The sequence below is a fragment of the Acanthochromis polyacanthus genome, chromosome 16 (assembly GCF_021347895.1).
Source record: "Acanthochromis polyacanthus isolate Apoly-LR-REF ecotype Palm Island chromosome 16, KAUST_Apoly_ChrSc, whole genome shotgun sequence".
NCBI classification, from domain to species: domain Eukaryota; kingdom Metazoa; phylum Chordata; class Actinopteri; family Pomacentridae; genus Acanthochromis; species Acanthochromis polyacanthus.
In genome coordinates this window covers 37136306-37149417 of record NC_067128.1, presented here as the reverse complement: position 1 = coordinate 37149417, position 13112 = coordinate 37136306, and the positions used below count along the sequence as shown (strand labels likewise).

Genomic DNA, 13112 nt, shown 5'->3' with positions numbered 1-13112 from the left:
GGTGTCACCTCAGCAGCAGCAGAGCAGAGCTGGAGGACAACTATCTGACAGGAAGATCCTTCTACAGCCTCACAAAGAAGCAGGCGGCTCAGAAAACACGTTTTTATCGGTTATCCTTTAAAATAATGTCACATCAGATCAGCTCCCACACGCTGGCCTCCTCATTTAACGCACAGGGGATTTTTAGAATTCTTTAAATGTTTCTGGATATTTTAGACATTTGTTCAGAATATTTTTAACAGTTCCTTTTTTTATTTTTTTGAAACTTTGATAATTGATAAAATGTGTGATTTTAAAAAATATTTTACTTTGATGTATTTAGATAGTCCATATGTTTGTTCTGATATCACATTTTTAAACCTATGTGTCCATATTTTTTCATATTTAAAAGCAGTTTTTAATACTTCCTTAGTGTCTTTATCCAAACAGAAAATACACGTTTAGATGTGCCATCTTTCCACATTTTTATTGATACTGAATCAGATCCACTCCCACTCATGTTCTCATTTAACTGCAGCTTTAACTGGGGATTTTACATTTTGCAGTTGTTTTGATATTCTGGATTTTTTAACATGTTTGAAAAGAAACTGTGATTTAATTTTTCTTAATATATCTTTCATTTATTTATATTGTTTATAGAGTGGTACAGTAAAGGTTTTAGAAGATATTTGTGGACATTTTCAAGATTTCTGCCATTTGTTGATCTCATTTTGTATTTATGTTTTGTTGTAAATTTTTAAATTATAATTCTAAATGATTAGAAATTTTTCTTAAAATATTTTTGCAATTGTTTCGATTTGTTCAGATTTTCTTTTAACATTTTTTGAACTAAATTGTGGCTATTTTTTTTACTATTTTTTAATAATATATCTTTATTTATATTGTTCATATTCATTTAGACTGGTACAGTGCGGTTAAATTACTGATTTAACTGTAAGGTTTTAATCCCAGGAACTTTTATTTTAAATATCTGTAGATTCTTTTAGACATTTTTCCTATTTGTTGACAAAAAAAATTCCCATTTCTTTAATTTCTTCAAATTTTTCAAACTTAAAACTGATTTTTTTTCTAACTTCTATGCAGCACTTATTTGCTGTTAAATTATTTAAAAATATAATTTAGATTTTTATTTTAATATTTTAGAGTTGTTTTAATATTTGTTATTTTTAAAATATATTTGAATTTTAAATTTCGTCCGTTCGTCAGCTGAAGGTGAAATATGACAACTATGCTAATTAATTTTATTATCTGCCGTTTCTTTCACATTTTTGATAAAAACCGAAACAGATCAATGCCCACACGATGTCCTCGTTATTTCACTGCACAGTTTTAGTCACAGAATGCTTCTAAAAACACCACAGAGATGGTGTTAAACGCATATTTTATGTGATTATTAGACCGGTGTGAGCCGCTGCAGGCTCCAGAGTTTAAACTGAAAGATTATTCATCATAAAAAACACCCGAGGGAAGCGTGAGATTCAACAGAATTATTAATGGACTTTCTCTAACCAAGGATTCTCTGAATGACTGCAGGAAAAAGTCCCTGTCATTGTGAAACAGCTCAGCTCTGATCAGGCTTTTCCTTCACGTTCATTCACATCTGCAGAATCTAAACTTATTTAGTTCATCCTCAGACAGTCTCATGATCCATTCATCAGGTTTTTTATTAAAATAATACTTTCATTCAGTGATTTCAGCTTCTTAAATGTGAATATTTTCAGATTTCTTTCCTCTGTGACGGTAAATTGAAGATCTTTAGACTAAACCAGACATTTGAAGAAACTCTGATCCACATTTTAGACATTTTCTGACATTGTGGAATCAAACAACTGATGAATTAACCCAGAAAATAATCCACAGTGAACATTATGGATATTTGCAGCCCTTATTTTGCACTAGTCAATCTATTTTTGGTCTTCTTGTGTTTAATTAAAGTGGTTTTTGCATCTTTTTGTGCACATTCGGTGTATTTGCCATCAATATGTTTCTATTCAGCCTCTATTTGAGTTAATTTAGTCTCTTTTTGTTATATTTGACTGTATTTCTGGATCTTCTTGTGTTTATTTAAAGTGATTTTTATGTATTGATTTAGTCAAGCTGCAAATATTGCCTTTTTTCAAACAGCTGTCAACCATTTTGCAATTGATGTATCAGTTTGAGTGTAAATAAGATAACAGCTTAAATTCTGTGATTACAGCTTCTTAAATGTGAATATTTTCTGGTTTCTTTCTTTTGAGGAAACTCTGATTCACAATTTTCACTATTTAAAGATGTTTTATCGACTCAACCTGCTGCATCAGATACTCTAATTAAAAAAACTACAACTCATGAAAACAGCTGTCTGTGAATTAGAAATCTAATCTACACAGAATGTTTTGCTGAGTCCAACCATCACATATTTCATCCGTCCTGCAGCAACATGAGATGGAAAACTTCTCTCTGGGGAGTTTCGGTGCTTCCTGCAGCTGTGGGGGGTTTTTTTTTTGGTTCTTGAACAGTGATGTGGAGGTTTCTACCACCTGCTTCAAACACTTCGTTTATGTGGAACATCAGCTGTGAAACCAGACGTCAGGAAGACCAATCAGATCTAGAGCCCCCAGAAGCAGTATTCACCGACATCTAGGAAGCTTTACTGCTTCAGAACACTGAATCATGGTCAGTTTATCTGGTTTCATACAAGAATTATTTAAAAAAAGACTCTACACATTCCACATTATGAGAAACACACCATCCACACTGTGAAGCACGGTGGAGGCAGCATCATGATGTCAAGCACGGTGGAGGCGGCATCATGATGAAGCATGGTGGTGGCGGCATCATGATGTGAAGCACGGTGAGGCGGCATCATGATGTCAAGCACGGTGGAGGCAGCATCATGATGTCAAGCACGGTGGAGGCAGCATCATGATGTCAAGCACGGTGGAGGCAGCATCATGATGTCAAGCACGGTGGAGGCAGCATCATGATGTCAAGCACGGTGGAGGCAGCATCATGACGTCAAGCACGGTGGAGGCGGCATCATGACGTGAAGCACGGTGGAGGCGGCATCATGACGTGAAGCACGGTGGTGGCGGCATCATGACGTGAAGCACGGTGGAGGCGGCATCATGACGTGAAGCACGGTGGAGGCGGCATCATGACGTGAAGCACGGTGGAGGCGGCATCATGACGTGAAGCACGGTGGAGGCGGCATCATGACGTGAAGCACGGTGGAGGCGGCATCATGACGTGAAGCACGGTGGTGGCGGCATCATGATGTGAAGCACGGTGGAGGCGGCATCATGATGTCAAGCACGGTGGAGGCGGCATCATGATGTGAAGCACGGTGGAGGCGGCATCATGATGTGAAGCACGGTGGAGGCGGCATCATGATGTGAAGCACGGTGGAGGCGGCATCATGATGTGAAGCACGGTGGAGGCGGCATCATGATGTGAAGCACGGTGGAGGCGGCATCATGATGTGAAGCACGGTGGTGGCAGCATCATGATGTGAAGCACGGTGGAGGCAGCATCATGATGTGAAGCACGGTGGAGGCAGCATCATGATGTGAAGCACGGTGGAGGCAGCATCATGATGTGAAGCACGGTGGAGGCAGCATCATGATGTGAAGCACGGTGGAGGCAGCATCATGAAGCACAGTGGAGGCAGCATCATGGTGTGAAGCACGGTGGAGGCAGCATCATGATGTGAAGCACGGTGGAGGCAGCATCATGACGTGAAGCACAGTGGTGGCAGCATCATGACGTGAAGCACGGTGGAAGCAGCATCATGATGTGAAGCACGGTGGAGGTAGCATCATGACGTGAAGCACGGTAGTGGCGGCATCATGACGTGAAGCATGGTGGAGGCGGCATCATGATGAAGCACGGTGGAGGCAGCATCATGATGTGAAGCACGGTGGAGGCAGCATCATGATGTGAAGCACGGTGGTGGCAGCATCATGATGTGAAGCACGGTGGAGGCAGCATCATGACGTGAAGCATGGTGGAGGCGGCATCATGATGAAGCACGGTGGAGGCAGCATCATGATGTGAAGCACGGTGGAGGCAGCATCATGACGTGAAGCATGGTGGAGGCGGCATCATGATGAAGCACGGTGGAGGCAGCATCATGATGTGAAGCACGGTGGTGGCAGCATCATGATGTGAAGCACGGTGGTGGCAGCATTGTAAACTGACGGTTCCTGTCAGATCTAAGCTGGATATTTCTACCAGATCCAACCCAGGATTCTCGCCAGCGCATGTCAGTTTAAAAGATTACGCTGTGATTAGGGCCGTTACGCTGCCTTTCAAGTTGTGGTATTGTGTTTTGAGCACATTTGCTTGTGTAATATTTACATATTTATGTGAGAAAACTTCTTTATTAGGGCAGTTGGCGCTGTGAAAGAGTTATTTTGACATAACGCCATGTGCGTTTGTTTTTATCAACTGGGTGCCTATCTAGGTTAATTTATGTCTCTCCACCTCAGCCGTACTTTCCTGTCCATTGACCCGTTCCCGTCTAAAATTAAGAGTCTCTTCCAATCTCGGGGTTACAATTAGCATGTCTCGGTTGTTTCCGTGATGCCATGTATGGTGAATAGTGACCTAAATCACGAGCATTTGGAGCACCTGCGTGATGCTCATTGGCTGACATCTGGGATGGCCGCTCGCGAGATTTAATGAAGGCTATTGCTCATGCAGGAGGACCTGCCATTACGCTGTAAAAAAATCCTGGTGAGAACCCTGTAACCTGGATGGTTCTATCAGATCTAACCTGGATGGTTCTATCAGATCTAACCTGAGGTCTAACAGCTCCTGGAACTACCGGACACGCTGCTCTAATAGTTCAGCAAACAATCCTTCTCCTGGCAGTCGAGCCTCGGGGCAACAAGAGACCCGCTGAGCAGGATCTGTTCACTCTGTTTGGACTGTCATGTAAACACCAGGCGTCCTCTCATCCAGGGACTTACCAGGACTGATCGGCCCGAGGGCCCAACTGGGGCCCGGATCAGAGGCGTCAGCCCGGATATGCAAACAGAACCCTCCCCTGTCCAAACACACCCATATACAGCAGGAGGGGGGGGGGGGGGGAAGAGTGTTGAAGTCAAAGGAGATGACTTTAAAACGAGTTTTTGTTCAACTGCTGGTCACAAAACTCAGTTCAGTTAATCAGCAGCTATTTTAATCATCAGTCTGAGTCATTTTTGGATTAAAATCAGTCTAAATTCTGTGATTCCAGCTCCTTAAATGTGAATATTTTCTGGTTTCTGTCCTCTGTGACAGTAAACTGAAGATCTTTGGACTAAACCAGACATTTGAGGGAACTCTGATCCACATTTTTAGACATTTTCTGACATGTTAAGAGTCCATAAAACAGATCAATTCATCCAGAAAATAACCTGCAGTGAACATTACTGCTATTTGCAGCCCTAATTTTGCATTTAGTGAAATGTTTTGCATCTATTTTTTGGTCTTCACGTGTTTATTAGACTGATTTGCATCTTTTTATGCAGATTCTGTCTATTTTCCATTAATATGTTTTTATTCTCCCTCTATTTGAGATACTTTAGTCGCTTTTTGTTATATTTAACTGTATTTCTGGATCTTCTTGTAGTTAGCATCTATTTTTTGGTCTTGTCTCAATTTAAAGTCATTCTGCATCCTTTTGTGTGTCTGCAGAGTTTAACCGACTTCATTTCTGACAGAGAGACACCAACAAACTGCATCAAGAAGGATTAATGCATAAAAAACCTAATTTAAGACTTCATAAAGTCATCAGAACAACCAAACTCGACTGGATCGACAGTCTTGTTGCCACTTGAGGCCGCTAAAGGCTGTAAAAGACGAGAAACATCTGAAGATGTGGTGGGGAAAAAAAGGGGAAAACACTCAAGATTCAGTTTCACTTTTGCAACCAAAGACTGGGTTTGAAGTTACAAACTGGCATCCTTCATGCTGCAAAGACAGAAATGATTTTAAAAAGTAGCTGCTGGTGGATGAATTCTCTGCAGATAATCGGCAGCAGGACGAGCCGGCTGTGGCTGAATAACTGGATGAGTCATAAAATAGAAGAGAAATCCTGTTTCACCATCTGAGTCCAAAAACAATGAGTCTCAAAGTCATGGTTTCTCTCTGAAAGTCTCCAAAGTGGCATCATTTACCAGCCAGAAACTATAAAAGCTGGGAAAATGAATGGATTTTTAACTTTCCTACAGACCTTGAACGCACCGTAAGAATCGTGCAGCTTCATCAGGAAATTTAATTTCAATTTATGTCTGTTTAAAAGTGCTTGTTCGAACTAGGGCTGGACCCGAATATCCCGAATATATGAATATTCGTTCGCTACGGCGGTATCCGGATATTAATTTTGATATCCACATACCCCCCCACCAACCCGCCCCTTCGGACGTCACTGAATATGCAGCGTTACTGTCTTTCCTTCCCCTTCGGCCCACTTCAGCTCATCTCGGCTCCTCCATTCCTGTTTCTTACCACCACCTGAATGGCCGGGGTGCTGCCGACTCTGACGTCACGCTTCACTTCGTTGCATAAACACAAGACAAGAGGCTGAAGACCTCCTCTGTTTGGGAATTCTTCAGTTTAACTGAAGACAAAACAAAGGCAAATTTTGGACCCGGGAGACCAGACGAATGGATCCAAATATTCGGGCCGTCTCCGTCACAAGCCGTACGTAATGCATTAAATATGAACAGCTAAAAATCTAGAATATCTGTCTGACCTTCGGGTTCAAAGGTCAACATTATACATAAAACGGTTTATAGAAGCAAGTTGTGCTTGGTGTCAAAATTTAGGGAAATTCCTGTAATTTCACATGATGTCTTATTTTTTGACAACACCTATCCCACATGCTGATATTGACCTTTGAATCCGAAGGTCGGACAGATATTTGTGATCTTTAGCTCTTCATATTTCATGCATTACATACCATAGCACTTTCATTTTACACAGATCCAATCCTTAGAGAGCCAAATGATACCACATAAAATCTCTAATGGATATGATGATTAGTTTTTGTGTAATGGGTGGACAAATGTAGCAGTTTAGAAGTTCATGATGGATAAAATTGCAACTTTGTCATTCTCTGTAACATGCAATTATAAATATAAAGTAAATATTTTCACATTTCTGAGGACTATAGGTCACTGTGAAATGATTCTGAAAATGTCAGATCTCTATCTTTTGTTGTTCAGAAGTTATAGAAGTCTGAAAATGGTCAAAAATTTCAAGTCTTAATTTTGGCTGCAATAATAGGGTACCCCCTACCTACTTCAAATGGCCATAACTTTGAAACTAATGACAATAAAGCATTCAAACTTTGGATTTTCCCATCATATAAATGTACTAAATGTATGTAAAAACTTAGCAAAATCTCAGAGGGTCAGGTGGGGACCACTGGTTGAAATGATGGAATGACCCAGGTGTGGTTCAGGTCCATCCTGAGGAGAAGATAAAGCCCTGATGGAGCTTTGTTTGGGTTGCAAGCTGAGTGATGAATGAAAGTGTGTGAAGGATGTCCTGACCTGTTTTCAGGATGACTCAGACCCTAAAATCCTCCTGAGCTCCACCTACTCAGCAGACAGTCGACCTGATTTACACTTTAAACAGAACTACATTTTCTGATCATACGCCTCGGATTTAACTCAAGTTTTTACAGCACAAACTGTGAAATACGAACAAAAACGACCAAAATTAGATCAAAACAAGAACAGAAAACAAGAAGAAGAGCACAAACATGACGAAGGACAGCCCAAAGTGACTTAAAACAGACAGAAATGACCCAAACTAGACAAAATACACAAAAAAATAGACAAATATGACCAAAAAAGACTAAAACTTGACCAAAACAAGACAAACTGACAAAAAATGTATCAAAACAAGACCAAAAAACAACAAGAAAGAGGATAAAGGATAAAGAGGATTGACCTCCAGTTTTTAGAGCAGAAACTGTGGATATAAATAAATAAATTCCATAGATCAGATCTAACCTTTACAGCTCAAAGTCTCAACAGAATTTTATGTAAAACTTGAAAAACAAGAGCTGTGATGCTTCATGATAAAAATCCCTCAAAGCTCTGCTCAGCTTTTGGTCAAATTGTTAACGGTTGATTTCACTGCTGATTATTTTCTGGATGAACAGTTTGATCTGAAAACGGTGGAAAATAAAGTGGAGTTGGATGTTTTCTGTCTAAATATAGGCCTACCAGAAGTATCCACCCACGCTTGACTTTTACAACCTCTAATTTAAATGATTTTTATCTGAATTTGATTTGATGGATCTGCACAAAACAGTCTCAGTTTTTAAAATAATCTCTATATAATTTTTAAAAAACCTTTGTTATGAAGGCCCTCAAAAGCTCTGACGGAACCAAACACAGGAGGTCCTTTTTAAGTCAGAATTCCGGTGAAAACGTAACCAAAGCCGTTTATCACAATATCAGTTCTTCAGAGAAGTCATGATTAACAATGACTTTCATGCATGCATGAGTCATTTTATGAGAAGATATCAGAATATGTTCCACTGCCAAATCTAATTTTACTTCCATGGGGACGGCTTTCCTTTTCTTCCGTGCATCAGAAGAGTCTGACTTATGCTGGGAGCCATAATGAAGGACAAAAGTTGGTGAAAGTAGCACGATCCAAGGTGGAGTACAACCAGAGAATGGAAACAAAGCCGTCTGATAGCGCTGCATGATGACGTATTCATCCGCTCTGCTCGTCAACTAGTTCCACGTAACCAGTTGACGGAACAACAAAACGCCGTAGGTTGAGGACATCGTAAAATGAGGACCCTGTAGCTTCAGAAGTCCCATAATCAGTGGAATGACGTCCACCTGTCACATGACCCGTCAGTAGGTACACACCTTTTCTGAAAGGTTCCAGAGGCTGCAACACCTCAGCAAACCGCTAACCAAACACCACCATGAAGACCAAGGAACTCTCCTAACAAGTCAGGGTTGGGTTATAAAAATGTCCAAATGTTTGATGATTCCCAGGAGCACCATCAAATTCATCATAGTCAAATGGAAATAACACGGCACCACAACACACAGAGACCAGAGGAAACCCTGAAGGAGAAGCTGGAGGATCTGTCCATAGGACCACAACATGAGCTGGCCTTTATGTAGGAGTGGCCAGAAGAAGACATTACTTTCAGCGAAAAATAAAAAGACGTGTTTGGAGTCTGCAAAAAGCTGTGGAAGACTCCCAGAATGTATGGAGGAAGGAGCTCTGGTCAGATGAGACTGAAGTTTAACCCTTTAAGCTGCAGTCAATTCCAGCCATTTTCAGTACAAAAAAATCGCTAATATTCTATTTTTAATTAAAAAGTGACGAAAAATACAGGGAATATTGGACGGGCATCGCGAGGTGCATTTCCTTGAAAACGACCGATTCGGGGATTTTATACCGACTTCAGGACATGTTTTGGACAAAATAGTTTACTGGCTTGTGTCATCTGGAAGTAAAAGGTTGGATTATGGCCGTTTTTTGTGGAATCTTTTTTTTTTGTGTGTAATAATGAACCCGGAAATGTGAGTCGCGCTGTGTGCGTTGAAGTCGTGTGTAGAGAACGGATGGATGAATATTTGTTTTTGTCGGACAAATGTGTTTTTCTCACCCGCTGTGGTAATCACATCTGAAAGTGGTTTATACCGGCGGATTCATGAGAATCTAAGCTTTCCATCGGCGTATAGTGTTTGTATAATCGCGTTTGCAGCCGTCGGACATTCTTGAAATTCCTATGCAAATTACACTGAAGTTTAAGGGGTCAACTGTTCAGCCATCGAGAAAAACGTGATGTCTGTTGCACATGCAACATGTCGTCCCCACAGTGAAGCACGGTGGTGGCGGCATCATGATGTGAAGCACGGTGGTGGCATCAATTTTGTCAGTTTGGCATCTTAACATTTAGCATATTTTGTGTCATTCTGTGTCATTTTAGCATCTTTTGTGTGATTTCAGCATCTTTTTCTTCAATTTTTAAAGGTCAAAGGTTCTTTATTGTAATATCATTCCACATTTGCACATGCAACAATACGAAATTGGACACTGGTCCCGGTTTCAGCCATAAAGACAATATAAGTTATATAAAGACACTACTAATATATACAACCTACAACATAATTTTTTTGTTCCATTTTTGTGTCATTTTAGCATCTTTTGTGATTTTAATATCTTTTTTGGCAATTTTGTGTCTTACTGTCCGAGCACTGCTTTTTGAAGCATTTTCCAATGCAAACTGTCTTCAAAAGCAGCACAGACTCTTGAATTTTACTCATTTGTCATTTTAGCATCTTTTTGTTTCATTTTAGCATCTTTTTAGTCAGTTTTGTGTCTCATTGTGTCATTTCAGCATTTGTTTTGTCATTTTAGCATCTTTTTAGTCTGTTTTGTCATTTTCCCATCTTTTCAGCATCTTTTTTGTCTGTGTCATTTTAGCATCTCTTTGTGTCAGTTGTGTGTCTTACTGCCTTATCACTGATTCTTAAAGCCTTTTTAGGATGTAACCTGCCTTTAAAGGCAGTACAGACTTGTTTTTTTCCACTAAAGTCAAATTTTCCCTTGTGGAATCCTTTAACACAGTGCCTGCTCATGCACCTGCTGCCTCTGGACCATGATAAGAAAACACAGTATTTTCCAGTGTTGGTACCGTCTGACAACACAACAGTGTTTGTGCAACATGTAAATGCAGCTCTGCAGACAAACGACTTGATCTGTGGCAGCCTTTGACAAAAAGCTGTGAAAGTTGAGAGACATGATCAGATTTTCCTACGTAGGTGGTGTCACACCGACACGATCGGCTGACATTTTCTCCAAGACTGCAGCTTCCTGCTCAAACCCACACAGTGGCTTCAGTAGCGCTGGAGGACCAAGAGCTGCTGCTGGACCAGAGGTGTCCAACATGAGGCCAAAAGTGGTCCTCTAGAGGGTCCACTCCGGCCCTCAAAGTGGAAAATTACAGAGAAGACATTAACTGCAGATTGTAAATTAGTAAAACTATAAATTTAAAATCATTTCCAGACCATGACAAGTTGTTTTGATCAGAAAGTAAAATACTGGATTGTTCTTTGTTCTTTTGCCATTTTGTGTCTCATTTTTGTCATATTTTATGACTTGGTTTTGTCATTTTTTCTTCTGATTTTTGTTGTTTTGTTTCTTATATTTTAGTTGTTTGTGTTTCTTTGTCTCTTGCTTTTTTTTTCTAATTTTTGTAGTTTTGTGTCTTATCACTTTGAAACTTTGTCAAATTTTTTGTCTTTTTTTGTTTTGTTTCGTGTCGTTTGTCTCATTTTTGTCGTTTTGCGTCTCGTTTTTGTGATAATTTGTCGTTTTGTTTTTTTGCCGTTAGACGTTTTCATCATTTTGTGTTAAATTTTTGTCTGTGTGTTGGTTTTTTTCCTTGTTTTTTCATTTTGTGTTTCAGTTTATTATCCACCGCCTCCACGAAGTGGAAAAGGGGGATATAGGTCCGTCCGTCCGTCCGTCCGTCCGTCCGTCCGTCCGTCCGTCCGAGATGAAGGGGACAGCTTTTCTCGGAAACTATTACAGCTAGGATTACAAAATTTAGTGTGTAGCTTCACACCATGGACACCTTGATCAAGTTCGAAACTGAGACCTGTGCGATAATATTTAACAGAGTTATGGCCCTTGATCAATATTTTGGATATAGACTCATAGACATCACATGTGGGGGGGGATATTGATGACCATGTCGTCTTGTTCGTTTTGTCATTTTGTTTCCTTTTTATCTTGCTTGTGTTTTATTGTTTATTTTTTGTCGTTTTGGTCCTTCTTTGTCAAGTTTTGACTCGTTTTTGTCCCTTTGTAACTTTATCTAACTTTATGTCTGTTTTGTTTCATATTGTTCGTGTCATTTTGGTCATGTCATGTCTTACTTTTGTTTTTTGTCTGACTTTTGTCATTTTGTTTCTTATATTTTCATCGTTCGTGTTTCTTTGACACTTGTTTTTTTCTCCTTTTTGTTGTTTTGTGTCTGGTTTTTGTATTATATTGTCTTGTTTTCGCTGTCTTATTTGTCTGACTTGTTTTGTGTTTCGCTTTATTTGTTGGTTATTTTTGTAGTTTTTTCTTTTGTGTCGCTTTGTACCTTTTTTGTCAAATTTTGTCTTTTTGTTTTGCGTCGCTTGTTTCATTTTCAATGTTTTACATCTTATTTTTGTATTAATTTTTCTTGTTTACTGTCTGATTTTTGTCGTTGGTCTCATGTTTTGTCATTTTTGTCACTGTTTCATTTTATTTGTTGTTTTTGGTCGTTTTGTTCCTTTTTGTTAAGTGTTGACTCGTTTTTGTACATTTTTTGTCGTATGTCGTGTAACTTTAACAGAAAAACTGTCTTCTGTTTTATCTCATTTTTGTAATATTTTGTCTCGTTTCTGCCATTTTGTGCCTCTTATATATTTTTTCTTGTTTTCTCAGATTTATTGTCTGTTTTTGTCGTTTGTCTCATGTTTTTGTCATTTTGTTTCACATTTTTGTTGTTTTGTCTCGTTTTTGTAATATACTGTACTGTTTTTTTGTCTTGTTTTTTTCTGACTTCTGACGTTTTGTGTTTCCTTTTTCTCACTTGTATTTTGTCTTAATTTGGTCATTTGTAATTGTAAACAGCAGGAAGGAGTGTTGATTTATTAACTTTCCTACGGTCCTCGAACGCAACGTGTGCAACGTGTAGTTTGCAAGCCTTTGTGTCATTTTAGCATCTTTTTGTGTCATTTTTAGCATTTTTTTGTGTCATTTTAGCATCTTTTTGTGTCATTTTAGCGTGTCATTTTAGCGTGTCATTTTAGCGTCTTTTTGTGTCATTTTTAGTGTCTGAGTCATTTTAGCATCTTTTTGAGTCATTTTAACATATTTTTTTAGGCCTTTTAGCGTCTTTTTGTGTCATTTTTAGCGTCTGAGTCATTTTAGCGTCTTTTTGAGTCATTTTAGCATCTATTTATGTCATTTTAGCGTGTTTTTGTTCCATTTTAGCATCTATTTGTGTCATTTTAGCGTCTTTTTGTGTCAGTTTAGCGTCTTTTTGTTCCATTTTAGCGTCTTTTTGTGTCATTTTAGCATTTTGGCATCATTTCGTATCTTTTTGTGTAATTTTT

At 39.2% G+C, this 13112-nt stretch overlaps 1 protein-coding gene across 6 annotated transcripts in view; it reads right to left on the bottom strand.

The window, feature by feature from the left end:
• hbs1l (HBS1-like translational GTPase) overlaps positions 1-13112 on the bottom strand; it is an 85557-nt gene that overhangs the window by 62187 nt on the left and 10258 nt on the right. The window lies entirely within an intron of this gene.